Genomic DNA, 11385 nt, shown 5'->3' with positions numbered 1-11385 from the left:
AAATCTATTACTATTCAAAAAGTAAAGTCTATTAATTAAAAAAATGAAAACACACACAGAACCAATTTCAGGTTCTATAAGAAATTAAGTGGTGTCTAAGTATTATACACCCTATGTATGCCACATTACATTATTATTTTTAATTTCATCTAATTTATAAACCTCAGAATACTAATTACTTAGAAATATACATGCTACAGTAGATTTATGTAATATAATACCAAAATCACTTTTATTTTAAAGACTTTTCTGTTGTTCACATATTGTAAAGTGATATTTATATAAGTCAGGAAAGGAAGATAAAGAGAATTTTCTTTGGAGAGAGGTTTTTATTTACATATGATCAGTTCTCTACACACTAATGTAGAAAACTCCCCTGTATTTTAGTGTATCTCTGCTGTCTTTTTGATAGAAGAGAACAAATCAATTTCTGCAGTAACAAGAACAAAAAATAAAAGAATAAAATATATTCATGTGGAAAAAAGCAAACCAAAACAAAAACTCAAACTTGCTTTTATTGATTTTGCATCAATACCAAGAATGAACTTACTGTATATGGAACTTTAATGTTTCTTGCTGTACTAGATAAAATATAAGAAAAGAAATAAAAGAAGAATAAGGGAAGCTACATAATAATGCTAACGGCTTCTTCTGTGACCTTGGGCAAGTCACTTAACCTCCTGGCGACTCAGCTTTTCCATCTGTAAAACTGAATGGTAATCACCTCATTTATTCTACACTCAATAGGTTGCCATTTGTATAAGCCTTGTTCAGCATCAAGGACATTTCTTCAAGGCTTCCTTCTTTCCATAACCCTGTGTCTATTTTTCACATTTAAGTAATGATTAATGTGATCACTATAACAAAATGGGGATAAAGAAGCATAAGTTATCTTCTTCTGCTGTATAATAGTTGATAGTTAAGACATAGTAATATATGCCTTACATATTTTCCTTTGTGTAAAAGATTGTAGATGAAAGGCAAGAGCCAAAGCACAAGAAAAAACTACACTTACTCATCTATGGGCTATCAGTTATTTCTTAGTGATTTCTGTATTTTAATTCAGCTCCTAAAATATTTATAAGCTCTCTGAAATCAGAATCAAAGCCATCAGTGAAGAGGACATGATCTGTTGTACATACCCATTTTTACTAAATCTTTAGTCAGTATTTACTCATGAAGTCAATTACTTACCTCATTCTTATCCTTCCTGAAAATGCAAACAGATGTTCTACCTCCCTCTCTTTTGTCGTAGGGCATAACTAATAACAGTAAAGTTCAAGTTGGTGAATCTTCCCAGGCCTGCATTATATCTTCCAAATAACTTTGAGTCTCGCTAGCTTCTTGACACCACTTTTATCATTCAGTAAACACATTGATTACTTGACAAAGAAGATTTCAGCTAAATTGAACATTTTTAAGATCGATTTAGGCACTGTTTCACCATTAGAAGAGCTAATACAATTTTAAACGCATTTATTTTTTTCACATTCAGGATACTGCCCTAAAAATGCACTTTAAAGCCAGAGCATAAAAATCTTCAATGAGTCTTACACCCCAAATCCACAATTATATTACAGTGAAAATCCATGATTAGTAACTCTAGAAATGTGTACAAGCAGTAGAGAAATGTATAGTTTAGATGTAATGCATAATTTGAATCTTTGATAATCGTGTTTACTGATTGATATACACAAGTGACATAATGAAATGTTTTCACCAGAAAGTTATTTAAAAGGAGAAATTGCAGATTAATACAAAGGAAAGAGGTATTTCAAGTCACACGGAAATTAACATTACCCAAATCAACTAGAAGTCGTGAAACTTTCTTGTTGGATTAATGAAATACCATCGCAATACACAGTCCTACTTTATTTTTCTTATTCACATGTGTATGTATTCCTTTATTATTGAATACGTATTATAATAACATCTCACAAATAAAATAATACTATTGCTTTTCATGTGTCTTGTACAGTGTCAAAATGTGCTGTTCAAATCCTTCTAAGCCAGGCTTGAACACGTGGCATAACGAGCGTCTGCTTACTGTTCCAGTTTTCTACATTTCCACAGGTAATAGTGCTGCCAAACCTTCTACCAACATAACAGAGGTCTCCATTTCTCCAGGCTCTCATGACATTTTCTTCATTGTCCTTAAAGCCCGTATCAAGTCTTCTTGAGGCTTTTCTAGCTTCTACTGGTAGTCTCTTTGAGGCCCTTGAAGCCTTCTGCCCTCTGCCCCATACCCCAAGCAATGTCATAGGTCTAAGGTGTTAGAAAGAATTCTCACTTTCAGGTGCTGAATTGTGTACTAGTTTTCTATTTCTACACAGTGAACTACCCAAACCTAATGGCTTTAAATAACACCTTTTAAAAATGATATCTCATTATTTTCTAAGTCAGGCATGTGAGTAGAGCTTGGCTGGTTATTTCTTCTGCACCACGTGATATCACGAGAGAAAACTCTGTGGTGTTCACCTGGCTCATGGGCTTAATTGGAAGGCACATGATATCGTCACTTACATATTCAGTTGCTTGGAGTGGGTGGCTGGGAGCCTGAGTTCATCTGGAACTGACAAAAACACCTGCATGAGTACAGTGCACACAGGGAAGTTGTATTTCTTATATGGGAGCTCAGGGACTCCCCCACAATGTTATAAACTAACAGCCTGTGGCTGTTTCCTGTGACTATAGCCATAAAAGTAGTAAATTCTGTATGAGTAAACAGGGATTTAGCTAACCATAATGAGCATGGGGAAGTGATGCAATAAAATTGAATTATTTGAAATTGTAGTCCATTTCAAAGGGAAAAGAGAAAAATAAATAAATAAATCTTTGTCACATTGGAGGTAGAGATAGAAGGATTCTAAAGAAATGAGTGTGCTAACCCAAGAATAACAATAATTATCAACAAATAATTTCTCATATCAAAAAGTATAGAACCATAGAAGTATATGGTAAAAGCAGTTAGTTCTGTCTCAATGTCAGGAGAAACTAAATTGAGCAGTGTGCTACTCAGGGTTCTGCTGAAAAAAAAAATGGCATCACTCCATTAGGATGATTCAAAGAGGGTGTAATAAAGAGACTGTTGACAAAGATGTATGAGAGGGGTAGAGAAACCAGCAGGGGTGGTGGTAAGCTAATCTAGTGATAGTAAGAGTGAAGGGGCAACTACTTTTAGTCCCAGAAGTAAGGAGAGGGAGTAGCTTTACGAACCTTAGAACTAACTGTAGCTAGAGACACCTTCAGTGCAGTTGTGCCCTGTATTCTAGGGATACAGCCAGCTCAAATTCATCACATGGAGAGAACCAGGGAAAAATAAAACACAACTTTATTCCCATTTGAGTTTCTGTTAGGATCCTCAGTCGACCAAATCTACCTGGAAGCCAATGAGCAAAGATGGCCTATTTGGTCCAATCATGAAAGAAAATGAGGCAAATTCCAACTGAGGGGCATTCCACATAATAACTTACCATTACTCCTCAAAACTGTCAAGATGATCAAAACCAAGGAAAGTCTGAGAAATTATCCCAGACAAGAAGAACTTAAGGAAATATGATGACCAAATGTAATATTCTGGATTCAATCTTGGAATAAAAAAGGACATTAGATAAAAACTGAGAAAATCTGTATAAAGTTTTGATGTTAATTATAATGTAACAATATTATTTTATTAATTATAAAACATTTACCATACTAATGAAAGATACAAGGAAACTATGTGTGGCTATAGAGGAACTTCATATACTATCTTTGCCATTTTCTATGAATCTAACGTTGTAAAATAAATATTTATTAAAGAAACATTGTTAAAAGTTTTGTTTTTTAGTGTTTTGGATGTTATCATCACCCAGATTTGAGTGAAAAACACCTCTCACCCCATTTGTAAGTATAAAATCAATGTCAAAGATAGAATATGCCTCAAAATTTCAATGACTCTCACAAATATCAGGTGATTGAGGAATTTTTTGTTCTATTTCTGTCACCTAACAGAATGTCTGGCACATTGTTGGAACTCAAATTTTAAAGGAATCTTTTAAGTCCAGAAATATCAAGAATGAATTCACAGTTTGAAACAAGTTACTTTGGAGAGAGATATAACATTCTTGATATTAAAGAATGATAGATTGTAACATAAAGCAATTTGCTTATTAATTCAATAGTAATTATAAGAAAAAAATTATCTACAGACATGACTTTACCTGCAAATTAAAATATATATAGATAAAATATAACATGCAAAAAACAACAAAGGAAACAGTTTTTTTATCAGCATATGCAAATATTAATATTTGCTGCACTGTACAACTTGATATTAATTTGCACTGGCAGCATGTATCATTGTGTATTTATAGCTTTGTCAACATAACAACTTACTACACTTTGCAGGTAAGTACTTCTGAAAGTTGACAGACATCAGATAAACTGCACGACAAAGCTTAAATAAATAAAAACATGACTGGGTTAAAAAATGATGACTGTAATTATTATTCCAATAATACCTTGCAAAATCAGTTGTCATCTCTCTGAATCTTAAACTAACCATAAGAGCTATGGAAAGAAATTATTCCAATTTTTTTTAAAGACAACAATAAACTTTAACACATTAAATCTCAAAACAATCTGTTACCTATGTATTTTATTGTGACACTGATTGTTAGAGTTCTCCGGCTGGTACTGTGACATTAGAATTGTTTAACAAGTATCCTGGGAATTAGAGGGTTTTCCTCAGGAGTCACACACAGCATTCTCTGCTGCATACATAGCAGTGCTTCTGCATCTCCTAGACTGACCTAGCATTAACTAAATTGGATGTCAAGTATGTCAACGTGCTCTAACTGCCAGTGACATTGTCGTTTGTGCTCCTGGGATGAAAGACAAAACACTCTGAAAAGAACAGAATACAAAATTTGAAGAAGCAAGTGGAATGCAAACGATTTGCCTTTTGTTTTTGGATTTAATATATTCTGATACTTTGTACTTTAGAGTATTGAAACAACTGCCGTAAACTCTCAATCAAACATGGATTTAGAGGCAGTCATTTGTTCATAGACCAGTATGGGTCCAAAGAGCATTGCAATTAAACTTGTAGCTAGAAACTTGTGGTCCTCAGTTGCTTTTAAACCCCATTTCATAACAGACACTTACCTTTTATTGGAGACAAAATAAATTTTAGGTATCATTATGGAAATTATTTTCCTCTATTTGCAATTTCCTAAATAGTGGTAACACTTAAAAAAAACATGATCACAAATATAACTACTACTCATTTACTTTTTTAATTAAAAATATATTCAGGTTTGCCTACAGAATTAAATTTAGTGTAGCTATGTTATAACCACAAAACAAACAAAAGATTTTTAAAAGCTTTAAATTTTAAAAAGCATTTTTAAATGCTTTCTTGTGGTATAAATGCTGTTTATTGGTCTCATTTAGATTAGATTTCACTCAATCTGGCTCTCAGTCTCATTTAGACTAGATTTCACTCTGTTGATCCTGAACTATGGTTTAATAATACTCAGTGAAGAAATTCATGGACTTTAATCCATCCTTCAAGATTCAGCTGAATTTAAATCCACTTCAGTAAGCTTCTCCAGATTTCTTCCTTTTGTAAGAGCGTTGCACTTATAATTTCATTAACATTTCTGGCCTATGCCATGAAAGTAGCATTGCTCATTTACATTTTTTCCATTAGATTATGTGTTCTCTTAAACAGAATATGTTTATAGAGAGAGAGAGAGAGAAATAGACATATATATGTGTATGTATATATATACACACATGCACACACAAGCTAAAAAAAATAAATGGACAAATAAATGTGGAAATCACTGTTGGGCACTTTTCAATATCCATTGTCCCCTTCCCTTAGTCACAGAAGTCCAAATTTTAAGCTAGTACACTCTTGCCCATATCTTTAAAAACTACGTGTTCCAGTATCTTTTAAGGGCAGAGAGATTATGTGTTAATGTCTCAATAATGAAATATCAGAAAAATGATGTTAAGGGATTCTCAGCATTTATGTAATAGAAAATTAGTCTTCCATTCAGCTGCCTCAAAGTCTGTGGTAATGGCTGTAGTTCTAGCAGCCATATTGAATGGGGAGGTATACTCGAGGATACCAGAGCAGGAAGATAGAGCTAGAAGATAGCAAGTTTCTACAATGTCCAAGATATCTAACTCCAAATTAATTTTTCAAGATAAGCTCATATCTTGTTTCAGCCACAGTTATTGTGTGTGTAGGTTCCTTGTATGTAATCAAACCTAATCCTAACTAATAGAGAAAGCTGGAAGGATGACAGGACTCATTTCACATTTTAGTCTAACAAATTGTGCAACCACTCAGTATTTTCTTCTGTGTAATTTTAATTCTTAAATTTTTCAAAACTCATATTTGTAAATTACATTAAGATGGTCAGCTATGGAACGCTTTAAAAGATAGTTCACAATCTAGATGATGAGTTATACAGGTGTATTCTAATCAGTTGTACCAAATGTCACACATAATTTGTTTCTAAGTACACCATTTCTTGTGTGTGAAAAAAGGTGAAAGTACAGTTAGCACACAGAATATGCCTATTATCTCCTATTGGTGGATTGGTGGTGCATATGGGCATGGCATCATACCTGTATCATTGGTGATTTTTGTCCCATGGATGGGACTCATTATTTAGAATATATTGCCTAAATGAAAATGTTTAATTATAATATAATGGACAATTACTTTAAACCCTGAAATATGAAGAGAGGAAATATTTTCATTTTATCTATATCTCTATATCTTATATCTTTCTGGATGTAAATATAAATGGGCAGACAGAATAGATATGTTTGCTTGAAGAAGTCACTTTAAAGTTGTTATGCTATAAAGAACTAAAGTCCAGCATTTTCCTAAGAGAAAAACTAGTCAAGTTCATTATGAAAAAATAAAAATATAGACAAACATCATGCACAATCATAGACGTAAAAATCCCTAACAACATAATAGCAAATTAAATCAGCAATATATAAAAAGAGGAACGCACCATGACAATTAGAGTTCATTCCAGGAATGTAAGGTTGACTTAACATTCAAAAATCAGTTTATTCAATTTACCATATAAATGGAATAAAGGAGGAAAAAATTATCAGTTTATTGGATTCTCAGAAAGCTTTTACTAAAAAACGCCCTTCAAGGTAAGTATACAAAAAATTTACTTCGACTGAAACATAAACCTAAACTCCGAATTTTAAAAATATTCAGAAAAATGCATAAGAAAAAATGATTGTGATCTTAGAATCTGCAAAGGTCTTATATAGCATCTTAAGTAGATCCTGGTTCTTCTTAGGTAGGATCAAGATGCTTAAATTGTAATATAAGAAAATTTCTAAAATGGACCATATAAAAATTAATAAAATGAAAAGATAATTCAAAGACTGGAGATATATCTATACATGTATGTATACATATATACACATACAGAGTATATGATATATAGATAGATGAATGGTTGATATGCACCTAAAGAGGCTGTCAATCTAATTAGTCATTAGGGAATGTTAATTAAAGCAATAAGATTCTACTACAGATCTACTACTATTGCTGAAACAAATTAACTGAGAAAACCAAACGGTGGAATGAATGTTAAAGAGCAGAAGACACACATTGTTCATGAAAATGGTATTTTATCCACCCCACTTTAGGAAACAGTTTGGTATTTTCTTATAAATTTCAAAATACACTTAGCCTGTGATAGTAATTTAACTCCTATTTATTTATCTAGGGGAAATTATATATATATATGTTGTTTATAGCAGATTATTTCTCATAGTAGCCCTAAATTCATAACAACTCAAATGTCCATTAACTGTGAATTAATAAATTGTGACATATAAATACGTTATACTACTCAGCAATAAAAAACAACAAACTATCATACACATACAAAAATGTAAACAAATATTGAAAAATTTTCTGAAGATACATAAGCCAGAGAAAACAGTATACACAGTATGATATAATTTATATGAAATTATAGAGAAAAAATCCATACTAATCAATCCATAGTAACAAACAACAGATTCACAATTGCCTTAAATCAGAAATGTTGCAGGGATTGGCCACAAAGAGGCAAGAAAAATATTTGGCGGCATAAGGTATATTCAACATATTAATTGTGGGTTATACAGTGTATACTTCTTCAAAATACATTGTACTGTACTTTATAAATGGGTATATTTTATTGTATGCAAATTCAGTTAACATAAAAATGATTAAAATCACTAATACTGTGAATAAATCATGTATCCTATGCATATTATGCATATTGTGCTTGTGGGATAACATCGTACTACTGATTCCAACAATACTCAGAAATATTTACCATGATATATTTTAATTTTTGCTTACATTTTTGATAAATTTTATTGTGTATATTTGAGGTTTGCAACATGATGTGATGGGATACTTACAGATAGTAAAATGGTTACTGTAGTAAGGCAAATTAATATATCTATCATTTCATATAGTTACTTTTTTTGTGGGGGACAAGAGCAGCTGAAATCTAATCATTTAACAAAAATCCCTGATACAATACAATTTTACTAACTATAGAACTCATGTTATACATTAATTCTCCAGATTTCTTTATACTACATATCTGCTAATTGTATCCTTTGACCTACATTTTCCCCTTTCCGATCCCTGATATATTTTAAAAGCAAATCCTTATGAACATTTACATTATTCTTTTTTGCATTTTAACTGATGCTCTTTATTGTAGCTTTTCCCATCCAAGTCCATGTGACTGTTTAAATAAATTATCAAATAATTGACTAACTCACAAGTAAGTAATCACAACAAATATCACCAGAGGGCAGGAGAGAAGAGAAATAACAAAAGATAACCCAGCATGCTTACAAATGAGAGTGTTGCTTTCTTGCTGCCTGTAAAAACTAGGTTGTGGTTACACATCCCAGATGGAAGCCTTCAGGTGAAGCAATCAATAAGCAAGCAGAGTTCCAAAACCTCCTGCTCAGCTATCATTGAAGACAAAGCACCTGGAATAAATGGTCACAGGCTTGAATCAAGTTTTTCTTTAATTAAGTGACTCCATTAGGAAAAACAAAGCCTTCCACCTACCTCCCACCCTCACCCCTCTTAATTTCAAACTTACTTCATTACTGATAAGACTAGTTAACTTACTAGGTTGTTTGTACTTGGCTAAATTTTCTGCTTAATTGATTTCCTTGTGAACAAACTGCAATTAGAAGTGTAAACTATTATTGGAGTGATAGCATTCTGTGGCTTCTTTTACATGAATAGGTTAAAAATTACTTTAAATCTAAATGAGCTTTATTTGTTGTGTGTGTGTGTGTTGTGTGATTGAAGTAATCAGCATTCACCTCTAACTATAAAGAATCAGTTTCCTTATGAAAGGAATAAAGGGATAGGATAAAGGAATAAAGGGATGTTTCTGTGTATGTGTGTGTGTTTGTGTGTGTGCATGGTTTTCCTGACGTAATTGTTAGATTCAGGAGAGGAAAGACCCCTAGTGTTGGCCGGGCGTGGTGGCTCACGCCTGTAATCCTAGCACTCTGGGAGGCTGAGGTGGGCGGATCGTTTGAGCTCAGGAGTTCGAGACCAGCCTGAGCAAGAGCGAGACCCCACCTCTACTAAAAAAAAAAAAATAGAAAGGAATTATATGGACAGCTAAAAATATATATAGAAAAAATTAGCCGGGCATGGTGGCGCATGCCTGTAGTCCCAGCTACTCGGGAGGCTGAGACAGGAGGATCGCTTGAGCTCAGGAGTTTGAGGTTGCTGTGAGCTAGGCTGACGCCACGGCACTCACTCTAGCCTGGGCAACAGAGTGAGACTCTGTCTCAAAAAAAAAAAAAAAAAAAAAAAAATTTAAAAAAAAAATAAAGAAAAAAAAAAAAAAAAAAAGACCCCTAGTGTGTTTGTTGTTTTATTTTTATTATTTTTTATTATTTTATGCTTGCATTCCATTTATTGACATTTCTCAAATATGTTTCACTAGAGAGTAACAGTGTAACCACTACAATGCACATTTATTATATGATTTTAAATTCTGTCATAGAAAGCCTAGAGGAATTTCTTTTTTAAATTTCTTTTTATTTTTAAATGTATTTTTAAATTTCAAAATATTATGGGAGTAAAAACATTTTGGTTACACACATTGCCTTTCCACTGCCTAAGCCAGAGCTACAAGTGTGCCCATCCCCTATACAGATTATTTTTTTATATTTAAAGACTTTTTTAGAGCAGTTTTAGGCTCACACCAAAATGGATAGGAAGGTACAGAAATTTCCCATATAACCCCTGCCCCCACACATTCATAGCCTCCCCTATTATCAACATTCCTTACCAGAGGGGGATATTTGTTACAATTGGTGAACATGCATTGATGCATAATGATGCATAATGATCAACCATAGTTGATCATTAGGGTTCACTCTTGGTGTTGCACCTTCTGTGGGTTTGGACCAATGTATAATGACATGTATCCATCATATAGTATCATGCAAAGTATAGTTGCACTGTCCTAAAAAGCTAATGTCTTTTTTAGTTCTATAAGTTGAGTTATAGAAGTTATTGACTAGATAGTAATGATCATTTTTTACAAGCTTGTGAGGGAGAGATGTTTTAGTACATTTTGTGTTGCTGTAAAGGAATATTTGAGACTGGGTAATTTATAAAGAAAAGAGATTCATTTAGCTCATGGTTTTGCAGGCTGAGAAGTTCAAGGGCTTCTGTGCTGTGTCACAGTATGACAGAGAAGGTCAAACGGGAAGCAGACACGTGCAAAGAGGAAGAAACATGAGGGGTTTCCTGGCTTTACAAAAATCCACTCTCTTAAAAATTATCCATGCCTGCAAGAATTAATCCAGTCTCTAGATAGTGAGAACTCACTCTCTGCTTAGAGAACAGCACCAAGCCATTCAGGATGGATCTGCCCTCATTATCTAAATACCTCCCCACCTCCCAACAGTCACTTTGGGGATGATATTGCAATATAAGCTTTGATGGAGACAAGCAAACCATTTCCAACCATAGCAAGAGCCAAATAAATTGTGTGTGCACATACACACATGCAAATTATGGATCTAAACTTTAATGCTGGAAGAAACTTGTGGCATATAGAAGGGCCAAATTGCTAGTAATGAACAGAAAAAGCCACAAAATATAAACTAATTTGAAGAAAATAAATGATTGATAGTGCAATCAATGTACAAAAAAAAAAAAACAAGCAGAAGGGAATCAAGACAATGGAATTTATTAAATTGATGTGGAGGAGGCGGTTAATAAGTGTCAGAATGGTAAATACTCATATAGGAGAAACAATTAGAATGCACAATTGGAATGAGGACCATAATGCATCC

The sequence above is a fragment of the Eulemur rufifrons genome, chromosome 17 (genome assembly GCF_041146395.1).
Source record: "Eulemur rufifrons isolate Redbay chromosome 17, OSU_ERuf_1, whole genome shotgun sequence".
Taxonomy (NCBI): Eukaryota; Metazoa; Chordata; class Mammalia; order Primates; family Lemuridae; genus Eulemur; species Eulemur rufifrons.
The sequence above is the reverse complement of the archived record's forward strand: the minus strand, read 5'-3'. Positions refer to the sequence as shown.